This window comes from Balaenoptera ricei, chromosome 20, assembly GCF_028023285.1.
Source record: "Balaenoptera ricei isolate mBalRic1 chromosome 20, mBalRic1.hap2, whole genome shotgun sequence".
Classification (NCBI taxonomy): domain Eukaryota; kingdom Metazoa; phylum Chordata; class Mammalia; order Artiodactyla; family Balaenopteridae; genus Balaenoptera; species Balaenoptera ricei.
In genome coordinates, this window is record NC_082658.1 from 36,775,417 (window position 1) to 36,782,421 (window position 7,005).

The following is a 7,005-nucleotide window of genomic DNA, read 5'->3' on the forward strand; positions in this document are numbered from 1 at the left end:
GCCTACTTGAAGAAAGCCACATCCGGCCCAAAGGCTGTTTATGCTTTGACTAACAGCACTCACAGCATGATGCTAAACGCATCTGACGCTAAATTTTCAGTATGATCACGAAAATATTTTCCTCTGAATTCCTATAAATTTTCATCCTGAGGAAGGAAATTATCCATCATAAAACTTTTGGAGCTTGAATTTGACAAAGCAACACATGACAACCATTTCATTTAAATAGATATGTCTATATATACATCATGGAGTAGTTTGTGTTTATCTGTAGCTTCTGTAGTTTATGCTCCTACTGTTTCATTGAGAATTAATCACCTCTCACATTTACATATTTTATGACATTTTTCCAAAACCCATTCACCAATCCATTTTGACCTCCCCAGTAATTTCAGAAATTAGCAGGAAAATTAGCAAGGAGCCTAATGAGGGGAAAAAAATTTTTTCAGCTGACCTTGAACCCAGATAGACCAGGGTTCATGCCCAGGCTTCCCGTCTTTCTAGCAACATAACCTTCGGTCAATCACTTATCCTTTCTGAACTTCAGTTTCCTCTCCTGTACAAAGGGAATAACAGTACCTACCACGTGGGGTGTGATTAAGGATGAGGGATAAGGGATGAGATGCATGGCTCATCTTCATTTTACAAGTAAGGAAGTGGGGTTCAGAGAGGTGAAATGATGTCCAAGTTCACACATTTTGCTGAAGTCGAGCCAAATTCTTCTGTTTTTAAAGCCTGGTGTTCTTCCCATTATGCCCCAAAAGGGCCTTGTGCAATAAGTCAGTAATACTGTAAGCAGCCTTACTCCACGCTTAAGTTTATTTTCATAAAGATAATAAAATCTCAATAAGCTGAAGTCTTTTTAAATTCAAATCACCAATATATATTACATAAATTATTAAATATATTATAAAAATATGTGTGGAAGGTATGTGGCATTTATTGGGATAAAATTCTCAGTTCAGAGAAATGATCTGATGTTTCTGTAGTTACTTTGCCAGCTCAAAAGAAAACAACCCCCTATCGGTGGCTGCCCAAGTTTATGCTAATGTTGTGTAACTGATATTAAACTTAAGTGTTCTGCCCATTCTGCTGGTATAAAAATAGTCTGAACCGACTGTTATCAAGGAAAAGAAATCATGCATTGTTAGCAAAGTTGCCTCATATGTTAATTTGCTCAAAATTAGATGTTTGGTTTTATGTACTCTGTTGCTATTAACATCCTTCTGTTCTCATACAGTTTTCAATAACTGAGAAATTTTAGGAGCACTATTTTAGGAATATACATTTGTCACACGAAGCATCTTGGTTTTTTATGTGCATTGTCAAGTTTTTTATTCCTTTTATTCTTTGTGGTTGGAACAAACACTAACTGCATTGTTTTGTTATATCAAATAAACATCTTCTATGGACCAGAAAAAAAATTTATGCCTAGCTAGAAATTTCTAATGTATCCAATGTAAATTCAGTATAAAAGTATTTTTTAATTTGGTAACTGTTGTCTATATCAGCACTGTCCAATAAAATCATAATGTGAGTCATATGGACTACTTCTGTGGCTGGACTACTCCAAGTAGTCCAGCCACATAAGTTAAATTTTTCTGGTAGCCACATTTTTTAATAGTAAAAAAACAGGTAAAACTTTTAAAATTATATTTTATTTAACATGAAACATTTTTTAAAATTATATTTTGTTTAACATGAAATATGCAAAATATTATTGTTTCAACATGTAATCAAGATAAAAGTACTCATCAGATATTTTACATTCTTTTTTTTTGTAGGAAGTCTTTAAAACCTGGTGTGTATTTTATACTTGCACATTTCAAGTGCTCAGTAACCACATGTGGCTAGTGGCTACCACATTGAACAGTGTGGGTCCAGATTCTTCCATCTCTCTTGCCACTACCAGAGTCTAGGTTACCGCTACTTCTCACTCAGCCTCCTGCAGCAGGCTCCCAACTGGTCTCCCAGCTTCCCTCACTGTTTGCTTCAATCCATTCTCCATGCAGCAGTAATGATGGTCTTCTTGAAACAGAAATACAAAATATAAAGTGGACCTCATCACTTCCCTGCTTACAAATCTTTATCTTCCCACTGGGTTCAGAACAGAATCAGAATCCCTATCATGCACTACAGGACCCTGTGTTATCTGGGACTGTGGTTCTTTCCAACCCCACTCCAAGCGCACCCCTCCAGCTCATGCCAATCCAGCTACACTTCGTTACTTTCAACTTAACAAGCTCTTTCCCACCCAGGATCTTTGCACATGCTCTTCCTCCCTCTTTTAATGACTGGATTCTTCTCAGTCTTCAGGTTTCAATTTGTAATTTCTCTTGCTCAAGCAAGCCTGTCTTTACCAGCATACTTAATGAAGGTTCCCTGCCACCCCACCACCAGCATGACTCTCTACCTCACAGCACTCCCCGTAATGGGTAAATGTTGTCTTTGTTTACGTTTTAAAATCTGTCTCCTCCACTGGACCGTAAGCTCTAGGTAAGCTTATGTTACTTTATTTTTTTAATATTGTTTCTAATATTCTCCAATTATTTATTTATTTATTTTCGGCTGTGTTGGGTCTTTGTTGCTACACGCAGGCTTTCTCTAGTGGTGGCGAGCTGGGGCTACTCTTCGTTGCGGTGCGCGAGCTTCTCATTGTGGTGGCTTCTCTCGTTGTGGAGCACAGGCTCTAGGCGCGGGGGCTTCAGTAGTTGTGGCTCACGGGCCCTAGAGCGCAGGCTCAGTAGGTATGCCGCACGGGCTTAGTTGCTCCGTGGCATGTAGGATCTTCCCAGACCAGGGATTGAATCCGTGTCCCCTGCATTGGCAGGCGGATTCTTAACCACTGCGCCACCAGGGAAGTCCCGTGTTACTTTTCTAATTAAAAAAAAAAAAAAGAGAGAGAGAGAGAAAGAAAAGGGAACCTCGGGTGGACAGGAGAAGTGAGACTGGAGAAAGCCTGCATCCCACCCTGGGAGGCTGGTTCAAGGTCTCAGGTGGAGAGGACCCCTCAGGTGTGATACTGGCAGGGTCATTCAAATACCTTTCAGGTGGGCTCTGGAGATATCATCTCAAAAGGGGGAACTATAGAAAAACTGAAAGAGCAAGGTAACCTGATTGTGAGTGTCACTCTGGTGGGGAGAATTCTCTTCTACCTGCCTATGCTCCTTTCTAGGGAAAGCGTCAGCCAGATCAATTAGGTGAGTCAACAGGGCTCACAGTAGAAGACACAATTCCCAAAAAATCCACAAGGTGGCAGAGTAGAGAGAAGAACCTGGGACAACCAAGGTCAGGGGAAAGACACTTCAGGCCACCAACATTCACCATTCCAAAAGTTGACAAGAATACCAGGGAATCCACTGGAGGTGGAGAGAGGTGGCACTGCAGTGCCTCAGACTATTTTCCTAGGATTTTAATTGATCTGAAGGTCCTCATCAGATACTGAGACATGGGAAAGCTACATTACCAATTTGACAATATTTAAGAATATATAAAGGAAGAGTGCTACCACCCATATCACAGCACCCTGACATAACTGATATTTTCATTCATGTGGGTTTCCCATCTCTTTTAAAAAGAAATTCTTAAATGTTTAAAGATCAGTGATAAAGCCAACACCATCAAGCTCTCAACACCATCACACTGCATACTCTTTCAATAGGATAAGACAGTGATTTCAAATTCTGTGAGCTAAAGAAACTTCAGAAACAAGGGAACATCTGTGTTTTTTTTTTCTATAGAAAGCTGCTGAATCTGTCTCAAGAGAATTATAATGTGTCCACATTCTTTAGGCCCAGAGCCAATAAAATAAATTCTAACATTCCTTTTTGCAGTTGTTTTCTTTTTTATTGTTAGTTTTTTTGGCTCCCTTTCCCACTAGACTATAAACTCTATATTTTTACCATGTACATATAATTGTTGTATACTATTCATAACAGTACCTCCATAAATCTCATGTGTACCTACCCACACGTTAATTTACAGGCACACTGTGTGGGCAGATGTTAGGTTTGGGTTAGGTAGATTGAATTATTAGCACCAGTTCTTCACCATCACCACTGCACATCTATGCTCTTCACCATATGACTTTGCAGTCCTGCCCCTTAACTTTGGGCCCAACCATGTGACTTGCTCTGGACAATGGGATGGTAGCAGACATGACACAAACAGAGGCGGGAAATATGTTTGCACAGTTAGGTGTACCCTCTTGCATTTTGCAGCCATTGCTACAAAAAGAGCTTCCCCCAGACAGCTGCCATCCTTCAAGCTGGGTCTCAGAATTAACTCACATGGAAAGTGTCTACACAGATGTGCAGCCTCCAGCAGACCCACCCAGCCCAGCCTCACTCAGCTGACCTCCAGCTACCACCACCTGTAGCAGAGCCTCCCATTAACCTGCAGACCCTTAAGACTAAATGATTGTTATTTCAAGCCACTGAGCTAGGAGCACTTTGTTACACAGCACTACTCTGACAACAGATAACTGATACACGGGGTATAATGGGATGGTCAGCGTGTCCAAATCTGGGTGCTTTTGGGTCTAAGTTAATAATAGGGTCCTGCCAGATGCTTCATTCAAAAGTGAATGAATATCTGCTGTGTGGGCTGAGTGATATAATGGTCCAGATTGTGGGCTGCAGAGTTATCAATAGAGCTGGGCTTGAATCCTGGCTCTGAAACTTATTATCTGTGTCACACTGAAGCTGTGTGACATTGGGCACATTTCATTACTATCCAAATCACTGTTTACTCACTATTAAAAAAGAATAATAATTATAATAAAACTTACATCTTAAGGTGTTTTGAGACTTTAAAGAGAAAGTGTATGTAAAGTACTTGACAGATATAGTAACTAATACCTGGAAACTATTGTTATTACTGTTTTATTATTATTCCTCCTTCTCTGTGAAATCATTCTTCTTTATATTTGCATACCCTCCCCATTCTCAGACACATGATAGAAAGCCTGTAAAAAAATTTTTAATGACCAAATGATATCGAGATTAACCAAACACATCTTAAGATAATTTTATATACTGTTGAAATAAAAATACATCTTCATTAGAAAATAAAATATGGCCCCTTTTAAGTGTGAGTTGCTTTCCCCTGCTCTGTCTCCACATCCCACGCCCTGAGTTTCTTTTCACATGTCCTCAGTCCTGCTACACAAACACACACCTTCCTCTTTGGAGCAGCAATACAATGGTAAGACGGTTTAGCCTTGGACAGGGCCCTTTCCGGCCTGCTGCATGCTTCCCCGAGCAGGCTATAATTTCTGCTCTGGGCCAGGACGTTGGCCTCAACTTACATCTGCCCAGCAGGTAAGGATGGCCAAGGTCTCACCAGGTCCCTGACGACTATTGCCAGGCTTCTCTCCAGCCTAAACAGGAATGACCAAGGCATTGGCAAAGGTGTAGTAATATAAGATGGTACAAATAAATACATGAGGGATGGAGCATGGACTGAATAACTCGTGAAACCACCTCTAAAGCTACTGTCATATTTCATTGAGGAAAAGGGCTAAGCCTGTAACTGGAAGAGAAAAGCTCCAATTCTTCTGGAGAGAAAAATACTGAAATATGTGTTGTTTTTCTCTGTGGGATTTCAGTTGGGATGACAAGCTTGAGGGATTAAGAGACACTCTAGCAGCGGTTCTCAAATCTTAAGGTGCCTAAGAGTCACCAGGAGGATCACCAGACATCTGAGAAAGCCTCTGACATGGAACATGAAGACAAAAGAAACTACAGGAAAAAGCAACTTGAGGCAATCACAGATCAGGCAAGGAGAGGAAGGAAAAAAATAACTAACAGTATCCTCCGAGAGGTGAGAGAAAAATTTTGCTCCCATGAAGCATGAATAGGATGCTGTAAAAAAGTAAGACTCAGAAAACAAATCAACAAAAAAGTTCTTAGAAATTAAAAACTCAATAAAAAGATTCAAAAATAAAGCTATGAAAATCTTTTAGAATATTAGAGCAAAAATGAGAGATTAAAAAAAAACTGAGAAAAAAATGTTTAAACAGAGGACATTTATCCAAAGGATTTGTAAACTTATGTCCACACAAAAACCTGCACACAGATGTCTCTAGGAGCTTTACTCATAATTGCCAAAACTTGGAAGCTACCAAGATGTCCTTCAGAGGTAAATGGATAAATAAACTGTGGTCCATCCAGACAATGGAATATTATTCAGCACTAAAAAGAAATGAGCTATCAAACCATGAAAAGACATGGAGGAAACTTAAATGCACGTTCCTAAGTGAAAGAAGCCAATCTGAAAAGGCTACACACAGTATGAGTCCAATGATATGACATTCTGGAAAAGGCAAACCTATGGAGACAGTAAAAGGATCAGTGGTTACCAGGGGTGAGGGTCTGGGGAGAAAGGAATAAGCAGAACCCAGATGATTTGTGGGCACAGTAATATCCTGTATGACACTATAATAGTGGATACATGTCATTATACATTTGTCCAAACCCACAGAATGTACAACACCAAGAGTGAACTCTAATGCAAACTACGGACTTTGGGTGATGACGCTGTGTCAATGTAGGTTTATGGATTGTAGCAAACACACCACTCTGGTGCAGGACGTGGATAATTTTTCTGTACTTTCTGCTCCATTTTCCTGTGAATCTAAAACTGCTTTAAAAAATAAAGTCTATTTTAAAAAGAGAGAGAAGAGGGAGGGGATATGGGGATATACGTATGCATATAGCTGATTCACTTTGTTATACAGCAGAAACTAACACAACATTGTAAAGCAATTACACTCCAATAAAAATGTTAAATAAATAAATAAATAAAATAAAAATAAAAAGAGAGAGAACAGTCTAGGAGGTCCAACATCCAGATAACAGAAGTTTCAAAAAGAACACAGAAAATAGACAGGAGGAAATCAACAAAGTAATTCCAGAACTGAAGGACATGAGCTTCCAGACTGAAAGGGTCCAGCAAACCTGGCAAAATAGATGAAAACAGACTCACACCAAGGCACATCTTGGT